Genomic DNA, 16967 nt, shown 5'->3' with positions numbered 1-16967 from the left:
GAAAAATCTGAAGAAAGGCACGGTCTTACACTCAATTTTCTAGACACGTTCAACTGTTTTAACTAAAGGTAAAGAGATAGAACACAAGGAAGTTATTTTTTTCCATAATAACTCGAAAATTTCGAATATTTAGGTGCAGGTATATTTCTAATATATCCTAAATTACACTGAACAGTTCATTAATATGCCAAATTTGACATTCAGACAGTGGATTATTGCACTTTTATTTGTTGATTTTAAAAAATCAAAGCACAATTACCCCATATAATTTAGGACTTATTTTCTGTTAAAATTAAAATAGATGTAGGTACTAAAATGACCTATCGACACAGTAATAATAAATGAGTGGATATGACAGTAGCTTTATAGCTAGACTAATCCAAAATAGCTTATAAAACAGTCAGACGCATGCGCATTTCGATATATTGCTTACAAAACGTTGTTCCAAAAATGTTTCTTTGCCAATTGATTTTTCACCTCTTGATTTATTTTTTTTCAAATATCCTCTTCAACTTGTTAAATACCGTGTATATTTCGTATATTGAAAATGATCTATAATTATTTCAAAAACTCATTGTATTTATATCTATTATTACTTAAAACTGATGTCTCTAATACTTTTTTAAATAATGTCTTTATTGTACCTACTGTAAAAATTGTATTGTAAAAACATAAAAGTAACGAAATAAACTAAATAATTTAAAAAATTAATTAAATTAATTAAAATAAATAAGAATATCTACAAATACGTATGAAAAAACATTATAAATTTAGGACCTATTACTTTTTAACGGCGAAATCAATATTGACGGCTAATTCTTATAGGTGCATCGCACTATAAATATGCTTAATTGGTTCCGCGCAATTAAGTAAAAGTAAAAAACATCATAAATCTGCATGTAATTTAAGATTATAGGATAGGTTCATAAGCAGGTAATTAGGATGGTTTACAAAAACAAATCCTTAATTTCCATGATAGTCAGCAAAGATAATAAACGTTTCATGTCCTTTTTCTATATTTGCAAAGTCGGCGTCTAACTTAATATAAAAATTTATGTGACGTAAACATCGTATATTATCCGAATTAGCAGTAATGAGAATTATTTTTATTAGAAAAAAAAAGTCCGGTATAGTGGGGAAATCCTTGCCGGGCAAGAATGTCGTCTTAAGCATCACCTTTCGTGGATACAGGAATTTCGTTTTAACAACGATTAAACATGTTTAAAATTTAGGAGACATTAAATTTATAAATTAGTAGGCATAAATTAAATTATGGATATTCTGGGTGTTATTAAACATGACGAATCAGAACTGGTGTCTGACTTTATTTTTACAATCGTGTAGTAACAAAATTCGTACATATAGTATTCAAAGTTCAAGCCAAAAACTGCTTTATTATAAATACAGAGACAAAAAACCGCCAAATTCAACAGAAGCGCAAACCTGTTCAGGACCTTACCTAACAATTTGGGCGGATGTAAAAAACTAGTTAGAACATTGAAATTCTCTGAATTAAAATTCTGTTTGATTTAAAGCGTCCCGTAATGATAAACTGTATGGGTATTATAAAATATGCCGTATCTTGTGATCTTCACCAGTTTTAGATTTCTCTTGCTTACAAAGATAGTCACATTTGGAAGTTGTTCTACGACCATTCTAGAACGATGAAAAATAAAAATTTTCGAATTCACTAAGACAAAACAATGCGGGATGATTTATTAAAATTAATTCCAAAGATCAATGGGGACGTCGCGGTAGTTTAAAAATTAATATAATTTATTTAGTTACGATTGTACAACATGCAAGGAATCAAAATTCGTAATTACTTCTAATATTGAATTTCTATCTTTTTCTTTCATAAATGCGGGTACGGTTTTATTGTAGTTCAAAATTGGTCGCTAATGATTTTCCAGTGCACATAAAATAACAGTGTAGGATTATTACAACTAAGTGCACGAAATAATTTTTAAATAAATGAAAAGTAAAAAAAAATATTTATTAAAATGCACTAAAAAGAAAATAATAAACCAAGGAGTTCATAAAACCCATAATGTTGTATAAACCCCAAATTCACAAAAGGGTTGAATATGGCTGCTCTATAGAGGTGTCATAAGCAATAGTGTGATAAATAGATACGTACCTACTATCTATAATTATTATGTTCATTATCTTATGCGATTTAAAAGCTTGTCGCGAAGAATATGAACATACTTTTTTAAGACACTTTTTCGTGGGTCCTCTTGTTTTTGGAATCAAAAAAATTTGGTCGCATATTTGAATTTCATAAAAATTATTAGTTCCCTAGAAAACTATTGCATTTAGAAACTTTTTTGTCGCTCGATATCGTTTTCGTAAAATGCAGTTTTTCAGAAAAATGGCAAATCACAATATGCATTTTGACATTTTTCTCGAAAACATTGCGTTTCAAGAAAAAAGTATCGAGGGACAAAAAAGTTTCTAAATTTAATGGCTTTTTAATGGACTAATAATTTTTAAAAAATTTAAATATGCTCCAAAGACAAGAGGACTCACGAAATCTTCTGAGCCAATTCCCTTGATTGTCTTGGACATTCTTGAATGATTCGAATTTTCATCACCAAGAACGGCGGTGACATTTTTAACATTAAGGCGATGTTTCGCATTGTATTAGCTATGTCCTGTACAAATTTAGTTTCGTACAACACTCTCGTTTTCAAAAATACAATACCTATGTATGTTTTCAGCCACGAAATTTGAATAATTTCAAATATTTCGAATTGTCACCTCCAAGAACGGCGGTGACAACATTTTTAACATTAAGGCAATGTTTCGCATTGTATTAGCTATGTCCTGTACAAATTTAGTTTCGTACAACTCTCTCGTTTTCAAAAATACAATAGCTATGTATGTTTTCAGCCACGAAATTTCAATAATTTCAAATATTTCGAATTGTCACTTCCAAGAACGGCGGTGACAACATTTTTAACAATAAGGTGATGTTTCGCATTGTATTAGCTATGTCCTGTAAAAATTTAGTTTCGTGCAACTCTCTAGGTTTCAAAAATACAATACCTATGTATGTTTTCAGCCACGAAATTTGAATAATTTCAAATATTTCGAATTTTCACCACCAAGACCGGCGGTGACAACATTTTTAACATTAAGGCGATGTTTTGCATTTTATTAGCTATGTACTGTATAAATTTAGTTTGGTGCAACTCTCTCGGTTTCAAAAATACTATACCTATGTATGTTTTCAGCCACGAAATATGAATAATTCCAAATATTTCGAATTTTCACCACCAAGAACGGCGGCGACAACATTTTTAACATTAAGTCGATGTTTCGTATGGTATTAGCTATATCCTGTACTGTTTTGTGCTCACATCCCATCTTCTGAGCCAATTCCCTTGATTGTCTTGAACATTCTTGAAGGATTCGAATTTTCACCACAAAGAACGGCGGTGACAACATTTTTAACATTAAGGTGATGTTTCGCATTGTTTTAGCTGTGTCCTGTACAAATTTAGTTTCGTACAACTCTCTCGGTTTCAAAAATATAATACCTATGAATGTTTTCAGCCTCGAAATTTGAATAATTTCAAATTTTCGAATTTTCACCACAAGAACGGCGGTGACAACATTTTTAACTTTAAGGCGATGTTTGGCATTGTATTAGCTATATCCTGTACAAATTTAGTTTCGTGCACCTGTCTCGGTTTCAAAAATACAATACCTATGTATGTTTTCAGCCACGAAATTTGAATAATTCCAAATATTTCGAATTTTCACCACCAAGAACGGCGGTGACAAGTTGACAACATTTTTAACATTAAGGCGATGTTTCGCATCGTATTAGCTATGTCCTGTACAAATTTAGTTTCGTGCAATTCTCTCAGTTTCAAAAGTTCATTTACTCTTCATCAAATTCAACAGAGCGTCCGGAACGATTCATGTCTTTAACGTTGAAATCACCTTTAAAACGCATCTGCACCATATACGGCACAAATTATCCGAGCAGTTTGAGCGTCTTTAGCGTTTTTCTCGTCTCGATTAAAAACAAAAAGAAGCAAGTGCGATAATGATTAATTTTATTAACTTGACATTTTCATGGACGAAAATTCACAAAAATTAAATGTAACGAAGCAACGAAAATATTTGTCCTGAAAATCATATAAATTACTGTCAATAAGCGTCTCAAATAATTCTAAACGATCAATCAAATTGCTTAAACGTTCACGATAGATCTACCATTAGTCTTAGATAGCATTGACGTTAACAACTCAATCGCTATCACAATCATCTTGTATTCATTAAATTATTCATATATAAAATTAATTTTCGTCACCTTGTCACTGACTTCACGATTATATTCTACAAAATCACCTTACTTCCAATGACTCCGATGACGTTGGTAGTGGCACGCCAATTTAAACTGGTGCAATATCAAGGCTGTTTTTTGTACTATTTATGTAATATTTGACATTCAGATTTCAACAGGAAACTGAACCGTTTCGCGAGACACGTAAAGTGAAATGTATTTGGGTACGCCCACTGCCCCCTGATAACGATAAAAAAAAACGAAACTAATGGACCTGTTAACGCACTACACGTTCCCGCGTCACCTTAGAGAAATGATTTATTGGAAACGTGAGCGTTTCACCGCTGCCATTTTCGAAATTAGAAGGAACAGGTCGTTCATTTCGGAGATAGTAGGAAATAGAATTTAAGCTATTTATTGAATTAACTTTAAGTGGCACTTAAATAAATTATTAACATTTATTAACACTTAGAATTAGGATTACGTATCTAATAATTTTACATGGAAAACTAATTTATCGTTCGATTTTAGACCAAATAATAAGTTTGAACGGAAGCAGGATTAAATGTAAACTTGTTTCAAATATGTATTTTTGTAAACTATTTGGTAAATGTACTCCAGCGCCTAAAGAATCGAATTGATGATAATTATTAATGTAATCACAATTAATCAACAAACAGTGTACGAAATCGTTGCTGTGTCGTCTAAAAAGAATGTGTTCATCAGATGATAACAAGCATAGGCGCCGTTAATAAAGAATCCAGGCGGGGGCAATATTAACATATAAGAACACATGTAACACAAATGAGGCCCACATTAATTATAATTATATTATCTCACAGTTTTATTAAATGTATACCTATTTTTTTTTATTTGAATGCATAAAAATAAACATGTCTCTAGTTTTAAATTGAAATTAGTGTACATATCTGCAATAGGGTCCTATTAAAATTATGGGTTTTAATATGCCCCACGCCTATTTGCAGGGTGTATTTTAAATTTTGATAAAAACATTCCTCGATTTCTTTGATCCTGTTTTGCAAGTAGATTTAAAAATTTTCTCAGTTTCCAGATATCAGTGACCATTTTTTCAATCATCATCATTTGCTAAATTTTTGGTCAATACCTTCAAATTTTTGGCAAAGTAAGATTACTTCAAAAAGTGAAATTTGTGCCAAATAGGGAACATTTTTATTTATGTTTTTTAATTATAATTATTTATGCTTGTCTAAATTCCAAATAATGGTTAAAGCAATTAAAAATACAATTTTCGAAAAACTTGGAATATTTTACTAAATTCAAATAAGTATTTCTTTGGTTAAATTATTAAGAACTTTTTTATGGGAGCTAATATTTACCCCATTAATAATATTGATAGTCGTACTCGACTAAAAAAAATTGCAAGGATTTCGAAGTAATAAATAAAACCATTAAAAATAATTTTTTAAACCAAAAACTGGAATTCTTCGAAATTTTCTTTAATAGTGTCTTTAGTTTCAAGGTATTAGAATTTGGGCAATAAATGTATTTTTTATTTAATGTAAGTACTGTTTTTAATCTTAGCCGATTAAAATAACGTCATTTTCTTCTAAATTAATATTTGACCAGTTGGATTGCGCAAAAATTTTTACATTTTTCTTCTAAAACTGGAACTCAAGGAAGAACGAGTTTTCATTGTTGAGCAATATTTTAATAGTAATACACTGCAAAAAAATTTCACTCAATTTTACTCAATCAGTTTCTGTCCACAGTCGATTGAGTATGAGTACAACTGAGTGAAACTACTGCATCAGAAATGAGTGAGTTTTAGTCAAATCCGAATTACTGCTAACTATTAATTGAGTGACTTTTGACTCTATTCTGAATATATAAAACCAATTTAGAGTTGACTTTTTCTCTAATATGATTTAAATTTAACTATTATTAAGTCATTTTTTACTCAGACTTGGTTTTTAATTAACTAAATACCGACTGCAAAAATAAATCACTCATAAATGATTAATTAGGATATACAGTGTTGAAATTAATTCACTTCGCGGGGCCTCCTCTTTCCTCCTGTCCTGGCTGAGACCCGCCAGCTGAGACCTGCCGCCGCCGGCTAAGGCCTTTTCTCCTGGCGATCACGCTTTTCTGGAGCATCTAACGGGCCCCTATCAATTGTGATCGAGATTACAGAAGCAATATGTAAGTCATGCCATCTTCACTACCCCATTCAAATTACTCGAAATTAATATACATTTAAACTCTGATTTAGATACAAGTGTACCAAATACGACTTACCTGAAGAATTTATTTAAGGAGAACCTATATTTGAGTGAAAGTACTCAGTTTTAATATTTATTCTGCAAACTTTGGTTGTAGTTTAAATATAATCACAAATGTGCAAAATCATCAAAATGCCCAATATTGAGTGAAAATGTTCTCCATAATTTCACTCAATGGGTTCACTCCGAACCTTTATTGCTTTCACTCACACCGATTTTTTTACAGTGTAAAGGTTTGGCAGTTACGGTTCGTAATTTTCATAAAACATATGGTCGGAATAATGATTTAACTTCATCAGCTGTGAAGAGATGAATTGAAATACAGGGAGACTGGATCAATTACTGATTTTAAACACTGTCTGTCCTTCAACAAGTCGTTCAACTCAAAACATCGTGAGAGTGTTGCTGAGAGTCTAGGAACATCAATTCGGCACCGTGATCAGGTATTGGACATTTGAAGAAGCTTTCTGCAGCGTAGTCCCAAGAATGATTTGCATCTTCATACTTACAAAGTTCAACTGACTCAAGAACTGAAGCCTACTGACGACGAAGAGCGAAGAGATTTCGTTGAATGGATCATGGAACAACAAAAAGTGGATGCTGATAAACAAAATCATTTTTTACCGATGAGGCTTATTTTCATGTTGATGGTTTCGTTAATCAACAAAATTGTCCCATTTGGGGTTCAGAAAATCCACGAGTGATTGTTGAGAAACAAATGCATCCAACATGTCGTTGTTTGGTGCGGCTGGTCAGGCAATAACAGTTAATTGTGCTCGCTATTGCGACATGATAATCTAGTTTTTTTGTGCCTAAATTCCAAGATGTAGACGACATATAGTTTCAACAAGACGATGCCAAACGCCATACAGCCCGAGAAACAATTCAATTACTGCACGAGTCATTTCCTGGTCGTGTAATTCCCGTTTTGGTGATCAGAATTGGCAGCACATATCATGCGATTTAAGGCTGTTGGATTTTTTCTTTGGGGTTTTTTGAAGCCTAAGGTTTATGCCAAAAAACTACTCATTTTAACGCGAGCAGTAGATACTGTAATCTGAGGGGTTATTTCTTTAATTATCTACCTTTAATTAATTATCTATTTAATGCTCGAAAGAGTTACTATTCAATTCTCGAAAGGGAGTTTATATAGTTACCGTTATACTTTAATTAACACGTGGGAACTTAGAAATGTTGTATGTTCAGAAAATTACTTCCAAGCACTTACCCTTTCATTGCTTACGTGGGATGTAATCCAGTGGCTGGCTATACAGGGTAGCACTGAAGTTGGAGAAACAAAAGGAAACACAAAACTTCCAGGAAGGGTTTTATTAACAATAAACAAAACAAACAAACAAAATAAAAACACAACGGCTCGACGACATTATTAATTAATTGATTCAATCGCGACAGCGTACCGAGATTCAGGGAATGCGCGCTCTATACAAAATTTAGAAAAACTATCAAAATTAATTAATTAGCCCGAGACTTTAAAGTTAATAATTAGTCTGCTCAATGTGAAACTTAAGAACGAACTGACTTTTTCGAGATCCTTCCTGAATTCCACAATTCGCTTTGACCACGCCCATTTCTTGGGTCCAGAAGTTTCGGTTCTCATCTTATTGGCGAGAACCCTGAATGTCGGCATGCTTTAATAATTAGGTTAATAATTATCTATGGCTTGACTTTACATTTATATAAGAATAATTATATGACTTACTAGTAACCCTAACCTTCCCCTATGACTCCGCGTAGCAATTACGGGACGGATTAGTCGATCTCATTTAATCTACTCTTATAGCTAGGAAAAATCCGTCAAAAAAACCCAGCTGCTTAGGTATACTCTCTTTTCGAATTACTATCTATTTACAATATTAAATTGGAACCCCTACGCTCTTTTCGCGGTTTGGCGCGTTATTAAAAAGATGGGGTTCTACGCGGCGTCTCCTAGACGCACCAGATGACTACCATATGGCCCTGACTCTAAGCGAACTTGTTACAAATATTGATAAATTTTGTGAAGCCTTCCCCGAAGGACGGTCTTGTCGACCTACTACTTGAAAGCCCTCAACTGTCGATAATTTGTGTTGACAAGAGTATTTTACTTTTTGCCCATCCGTTCTGGGAACTAATAAATAAATGACCGCGCGTCCCGGCTTTCGTTACAATACTGTCGAAGCAAAAAGCAGTCAATAACTTCTTTTATGAAGACATAACCCTCATTAAAAAAATAAATCTCCGAGTTAGCAAATATACAAAAGTAGGCCGTATGCTATCACAAATTACAATTCACTTTATTCACTTTTACTGATAATTACTTTAAAATTTATCTTGCTTGTTATTGTATTGTCACGTCTCCCGTTTAAAATACAAAATTAATTGGTAAAAAAAGATTATTGCTTCGGGCTACTCGCTTGGCTGCGGAGAGGGAAAAACACACAAATCAATCAGTTTTTACGGTTTATTATAAAATAAAATACTTACACTCCAAGGGCTGTTTGCTTGTCAAGTGGAGGCTCCTGGCCATCAACTGACTCTCAAGGTGGCTCCTGACTGGCCCCGATTCACCAAGTTTCCGGGGTTTAAATATTATTTACAAAATGCTGAGAGCATTAGAATTAAACCACCGGTAGAAGAATCGGGAACAATGTATGAATCAGTTATAGAGAGAGAGAGAGAGAGAGAGAGAGAGAGAGAGAGAGAGAGAGAGAGAGCGAGAGATGGACATAGTGCAAGGGTCAGTTCGGTATGCATTAAATTTGCAACTGGACACTTTTCGATGCTTTTAAATCTATTGTGCAATACCGACATGTCAGTGATTCGAATTATATTTATAAATTTTGTTCTATGAAATGAATAAGTATTTGTACTGAGGGTATTTTTGTAAAAATCTACTAAAGAAAAATGTGTCCAAATAAAATAATGCCATATGTCCATAAATATTTATCTTTCAAAGTTTCTACATTTACAGGATGATTAAATTTTGAATATTACTCTTCCCTCTCTCTAAAAATGCTTATAGTTGACAGTATTAACAGTTAAGTCTCTGTCTGGAACAACTTCAAGATGTCACAGATAATGGTAACACAATAAAAAATCAATGCATTATTCAAATTTTAATTAGAAAGCTTTATCTATTGTTCATCACCGAAATGTATATTGTTTGTGATAAAACAATAGAAAACTTTCATGTCACTTTTTTTAATGTTTAAATTCAAAAATAGCTTTCGATATAGCAAATGAAATGTTTACTAAGCCTTTTTCTGTTACGTCTACATTTTTTTATACGAATGCAGTGCTGTAAGGTTTGAGGAATTTATCTCTAATAGCAAGGGATATCATTATAGTTGACAACTTTTGAATTTATGGCATCATGACTCTTTATTTGAAACTAAAGGACAGCTCTTTATTACAAAGACCAATTATACCTTTGCAAAAAATGTACGTTTATTGTTTTCGCAGCAAAAATTGAATATTGTATACAATACTGTATTCAATTTAATACAGACACTAACAATATACATACACACATATTAACAATACTATAACTGTTAATGTTTGTACAGCAAATAAAATTATTAAATTTGAATGGTATGCAGGCGACTTAAAAGCATCAAACCCAGCATTTGCAAAAAGTCCGCTCACGCAAAATATTCAATTACTGATCATCAACCTTGACCAAACCATTTATAAATATTTATAACAATGCAATCGTCCCCGAGGTAAGTACTGTCAAAAGCCGGAATCCACTTAGAATATACAGTCACTTTATTGTTAAACATCCCGTATTACACAACGAGCGCCTTGGACGTTAGTTAACAAGTTAACACCTATTGTGCTGTCTCTTTGTTGATGTTTACCGAGTTCAACTAACTCTGCGACATCTTGATAGTGGTAATAGTTCACCTGCAACTAAACTGTAGATAACGTTGTGAATTTGCGAGGAGGCAACAGAAACGTCAAATGGGTGTCAGATTTAAGCTTTGTAATGAAAGATTATTTACAGATATAAACGCAGATGAAAGCAGTATTGAAATATTCAATGTCGATTGATAAAGTTTATATAAAAAGGTGTCCATACACTGACATATTTTCAAGCATCTATGGAACGGATTAATTGAGAAAAGATAAAAACTGTGTTTTTTAATTAATTATAAAATACAACATTCAACAGTTGACAATAAGATCGTTTTCTCTGATAAAGTTCTATAGAAAATGATATATGTAAATATAAAATACTTACAAGATGACGAAATACATGATACATATTTTCAAGCATCTATGGAACGGATTAATTGAGAAAAGATAAAAACTGTGTTTTTTAATTAATTATAAAATACAACATTCAACAGTTGACAATAAGATCGTTTTCTCTGATAAACTTCTATAGAAAATGATATAGGTAAATATAAAATACTTACAAGATGACGAAATACATGATACACACTTTATTTAATCTTTATTAAAGGAAATTATCAAAGAAAATGGAAACGACCCTATTGTGGCGTTTGTCAAATTTGTTGAAATACAGGTTTGACTTCTGTCCATTGAAATATTACATTTTTTTGGGCTTAGCGTGCAAAAGTCAGAGCACGCAATTTCATTTTTTAGATGTCAAGAGGGTGTTAGTGTAAAGTTAAATCCATGTTTGTGGGGTCGCAACCCTTGTGCATCGACCGCCATCTTGTAAAAAGGGCTGCGAATGGTTTTTATACTACTACTTCCTATACTATGTATATATCGGGCAAACTATTCGTCGCACAGAAAATTTGTAAACACATTTTTTGTTGCAAATTAAATTCTCTACAAATTCCATAACTTTTAGTCGTAGAACCAAAAATAACAAAGTTATTAACGAAAATAGGTACAAATTTGGGAACAATTTTTCTTTTGGTCGTTATAACTTTTTTTTCTGTTCATTTTACAAAAAAATTAGATCAAAGCATTTTGATAGAGGGGTTTTCAAGGAATAATTTCTATTACAAACTTTTTTCAAATTTGATTTATTTATTATTTATTATTATTTACAACGATGCGAAACTTACACTATTCTCGAGTACTAGTAAGTATACATTAATATGAATGATTAGGCATAGTTTTCTCTCATCTTTCCATTATTTTTATAAGAAACATTTTAATGATTGACATTGCAATGTTGTTAATTAGTTATTGACTCTTTTCCCCACCCCTTACGAGGTAGAGTTTGGTGGCGCGTTTTTTTTACGTCGTATCCCTAGTAGGCAGAATCCACGGACATTTTCTAGCTGACATAATAATTAGTGTAATTAAAAATATCGAAATATATTTCCCAATATACTGTGTCCTCTCTTTGATAGGGCAGGCTGCGACTCAGGATCTGGTTGAGCTTCCAATATTGAATTGTTGAGGAAGGATTGAGAATGAAGTGGAGTCATTGTTGGCAGTTCATCTTCAAAATCATTCGATCAATTTTGATATCTCCATTATATTGCTGCATATCTCCCCAGAACAATGTGTTTACGAATTTTCTGTGCGACGAATAGTTTGCCCGATATAGTAAGTGCTGAAAACACATGCTTTTTGAGAAAAACGGGATTGCGCCAAAGTCAACCAGCTTCTATTCCATAATATACGAGGCGTCTGAAAACAAATGAATCACATTTGAAGAGTAGCTTCTTGGGATAAAAATAAACCGATACTTTCCTACAAACGTTATGTTAATAAATATTAAAATGAAGAAGAAAATATAGGACGGTAAATTCTGAAGCAAGCAAAATTGATTTAAATTTGTTTATTTCTAACCACGAGTTATCCTTTCTAGGACACTGCGTATATTAACGATTAGAATCTGGTTGAGTCGGTTGCATTTTTTTCAAAAATGGTACGTTTTCAGCAATTTTTTTTCCTGCAAAATATTACTAAATACTTACTATTCATAGTATTAAACTTTTATAGTTCTCTTAAAAAAAGGAAAAAAACTAAATCATTAAGTTAAAAATTGAATAAATGACGTATTCTTCTTAACTTTGTGTAGCAGGTGCATTAAAAAAATACTTAATGAATTAAAAGCCAAAACAGAGTTCAATATTTTACATATGTGTCAACTTTTGAATGTCTACCTACGATATAAAATATTGATTTTGTCTATTAGAGAAGAATATGTTATTGAGTTCACAAAAATTTAAGAAATATTTCAGACGTTTCCCTTGGTTTAAATTATTGCGTCAAAAATTCGACGAACAGTTCGAATAAAATTAACTGGTGTTGTCGTTCTTAACCATTGACAAGACATCATTTAATGGAACAGTCAGTGGATTGGAATTAATGACAAAATGAATCACAAACCGATTTACTGACAGCCCAATTACGATGCTCATATTTAAAAGTCAATTAAAATACATGTGTTGCATAAATTAAAAGCGGTATACTTTTGTGTTCCATCCTTTTAATCTCGGTGCTCTCATAACTGGTTCAGTTCCTGAATGCCACAGAAATGCTCCACATAAAAAAAAACATCAAGGTCTTCAATTTCGAGGAATAATACGCGTATTGGTAACGTGGACCACTCAAATTTAATTATAGCACTAATAACATCATAATTATTTAGACTCTCAGACCTACAATGCGGATCTCATTGAAGGTTTCCTTATTTGCAGAATGATATAATACTTTATTTTGGAAGATTAACATGAAGCGCAATTATTGCATTTTTTTAGAACAGAGTGGAACCGTCTTACAAATAATAGCCGACATGATTTACTACGCCAAATATCTGTTTTGGGAGTTGCAGCTATTTTAAGTGAATTCTTGAAAAAAAAAAAAAAAATATGTTGTTATTTGCAAAGGTGTGCAGACGAACTATTTTTCAGAAACATTTCTAATGATAAAAATAAACTTTTTTATTGTAATACGACGAATATTGGAAAAAATATCTATCTAGCAATGATGGACACAATTTACTGTGCATTGCCTAGTAGCACCTACTGACAATCACTTTCTTTTTGTGTGTGACAAATGAATGATTATTTTGTGTCCTATGAAGAGTTTTGCAACTAAAATGAGTTTTGCGAAATTGAAACATCGAAGTGTATGAAATTTTTAATAACAAGGGAACATAAAATATTCCTTTAAAGTTTTAAAGTAAAATATTGGTCAAAACACTTTCGGTGGGGTCTGGACCGATTCAAGATGATCCAAAAAGTGAATGCTCCTCAAGAAACGCGACCAACCTGAGGTTTTAGCAAAGTAGTGTCAATGGTTGTTTGAAAGTGTCTATTATATCTATTGCGAAAGGTTTAAATACAGGGTGGCCAAATGAAAACGAAACAGCCATTTTCAGGAACTGCGTCAATATTGTAGAAATACGCTCAGACCCGTCGATTGTAGATTAAAGGGGGATATTCTTTGCTGGTATTTTTGACTCCGCTACTTTCACCCCCAAGCAAGGGTAAGCATCACCCCAAAATATTTAAATGGCATTGGGGTTGAGTAATATTTCTTTTGAAAGCTCTTACAAATCTCTTTACAACAGACTTTAAATTTTATAATTCCGCCCAATACTTATTAAGAATTTTGATTTTTAAGTTGAAGCTTATATACAAACAATTAGTCATTCGAGTTAAGTACGCCAATGATATAAATTTAGTATTTCTTGCGTTACATTGGTTTTTGGCGATTTGTTATCACTTTCGTAAAAAACACAATTGTAAAAAACAGAAATGAATGCTATACACACACAATGAACGTAAAATTAGTGAATTCTAAATTATTTTCTAGTATTATTTGGAAGCGTTAGTTGGTAGTTTATTTTTGTGTTTTTGAAAATTAAACACTATGGTTTATTCCATTGCGGAAAGGGTAGATATCATTTCGCTTTACTTTATGAACAATAAATGTGCGAATAGAACAGCTCAGATATTTAATGAACAACATCAAGATCGACATGTCAGGAGGAAGTATGTTACACAATTAGTAAAAAAATTTCAAGAGACAGGGAACGTAGCCAATAAAAAACGAGAAATTGAAAAACCTATAGTTAATGAAGCTAGTGAAGTTGCAGTTTTGGGACAAGTTCATCTTGATCCTACATTAAGTACGAGGCAGCTGGCATCTGTGTTTGGGATCTATCGAACTAGCATACAAACCATTTTGAAGAAGAATAAATTCCATCCATACAAAATACATTGAGTCCAGGAACTTCATGAGGATGATTGACCGCCGTTTGCAATTTTGCGAAATAATGAGTGAGCGAGCAGGGAACGATCCACAGTTCCTTTTTAACATCTGTTTTACTGATGAATGCAGTTTTTTCTTGAACGGGACGGTAAATCGTCACAATTGCCGCTATTGGTCCGATTCAAACCCAAGAGTTTTTCACGAGGTGCATACACAGCAACCGGAAAATTAAATGTATGGACTGGAATTTTCGGTGACCGGCTGGTGGGTCCCTTTTTTCTACCTGGTAATTTGACTGATATTATTGAAAATGTTCCAGAGTATGATGAAGATCATTTGATTTTTCAACTGTTGTAAAGAGAATTGTAAGAGCTTTCAAAAGAAATATTACTCAACCACTAATGCCATTTAAATATTTTGGGATGATGCTTACCCTTGCTTGGGGGTGAAAGTAGCGGAGTCAAAAATACCAGCAAAGAATGTCCCCCATTAATCTAAAATCGACGGGTCTGAACGTTTTTCTAGAATGTTGACGCAGTTCCTGAAAATGGCTCTGTTTCGTTTCCATTTGGCCACCCTGTATATCTGAACTAAGCGTTTTCACAGTTCTACATCTAACCCTCTGGTCACTCTCGACACCACTTTTAAGATCAATTGTAAGAACTCGGAAGGACTTACCATTGAAGTGTCATAGAATTCATCTAGCTTATAGCATTTCGATTAAAATTTTGTCATGAGTAAAATTTCAGGAAGGGGAGTTTCAGAACTGTTAACATCATTGCACAAATTTCTAAAAATCATATCTTTGAACGCAGATCCATATATTTTCTCTAAAGTAATGAGAGGCGATATGTGACCTGGTGTGATCTAGAAATAAAATTGGAGTATATCCGATGGGTCCATAAGAATTTCCCGTCTATAAAAAAGATCTACACCAAATTTTCAGCTACGAACCCAGTTTTTTTTGTTTTTGTTGAGAGAATGTCTTGCAAAAACCTCCCAGAATACCCGCACCTTCTTGGATTATTGTCCAACCCTCTGATTCGAACCAACAGCTGAATACCCAGTATAATTCTTCACTACTGCAGCTCCTATTACTGCATTACTACATTATAAAATACATGATTGTCTTAATAGTAAAGTCTTGTTGACTTAAAATTACACATATATTAATATATTTAGATATATTATTATTATTATTACATAATAGCAAGGACAGAGGCAAAGCCTATTTAGTCCAATAAAATATACAAAATGACAGTTAACAGCTTTTAGAGTAACAGTAAAATAAATAGCTAACATAAAAGAAAAAGAACAAATAAGTATGTGAACAGAATACCAAAATAACAATATAAATCACAGCTAACTAGCGAAACAGGCCATAAACCGCACACGAAAATACACTAGGCGCGCACTCAATGTAAAAATTCTGATGACATCCATGCATCCAACCTGTTCTTGAAAGAGTTGACCGATGGGGCAGTAACAACAGATGAAGGTAGGCTATTCCAATGGTAGAACACTCTATTTGGGAAGAAATTTTGACGCAAAGACGTTTTGAAGTTTTCTCACGATAATTTAAACTGATGACCACGTAAACGCTCATCCAAATTTAACCTAAATAGGTCTCCAAAAGTTAAACTGTATTGATTATTTAGAATCTTATACATTTGGATAAGATCACCACGAAGACGTCTCACATTAGTACAAGTAATTCTCAAATTATCCAAACGGTGATGATATGGAAGAGATCTAAATTTGGGGATCCATTTTGTGAATTTTCTCTGCACTCTTTCTATCAGATTAATATCTTTTATCAGGTAAGGGGACCATATGTTCACGCAGTATTCCAGATGCGGACGAATATATGATTTATATAATTTTAAGACCTGATCGTTTGAACTCTGGAAACACTCGTATATTTAGAATTGATAGATCATTAATACACTCCGTCAAAATTTTCCAATATGTGTTAAATTTATATAAAACTGTAATAAAAATAGTTTCCCATTTGTCTTTGTCCAACATCTTTTTATTCGGAAATCTGAAAAAGCCCCCCCAGGGATGTCATTTTGCAGGCGATAACCAGTTGAAAAAGGATATTGATGCCTATTTTGAACACAAAAAAGAATAATTTTTTGATATATGAATCATGCCGTTGAAGGACAGGTAAATATTATATTTTGTTTCGTTGCTGGTGAGAAAATTTCTCTCGTAACAATACGTAACAATAATAAACCATACGATGT

The 16967-nt window shown here is 32.6% G+C and overlaps 1 protein-coding gene across 1 annotated transcript in view; it reads right to left on the bottom strand.

Annotated features, from left to right (window-relative positions):
* Nucleotides 1–16967, bottom strand: part of LOC108909466 (nuclear migration protein nudC-like) — a gene marked incomplete at its 5' end in the record, with an annotated part of 60551 nt that overhangs the window by 25658 nt on the left and 17926 nt on the right. The gene's annotated exons all lie outside the window — the stretch shown is intronic.

The sequence above is a fragment of the Anoplophora glabripennis genome, unplaced genomic scaffold (assembly GCF_000390285.2).
Source record: "Anoplophora glabripennis isolate ALB-LARVAE unplaced genomic scaffold, Agla_2.0 scaffold327, whole genome shotgun sequence".
In the NCBI taxonomy this organism is placed as follows: domain Eukaryota; kingdom Metazoa; phylum Arthropoda; class Insecta; order Coleoptera; family Cerambycidae; genus Anoplophora; species Anoplophora glabripennis.
The sequence above is the reverse complement of the archived record's forward strand: the minus strand, read 5'-3'. Positions and strand labels throughout refer to the sequence as shown.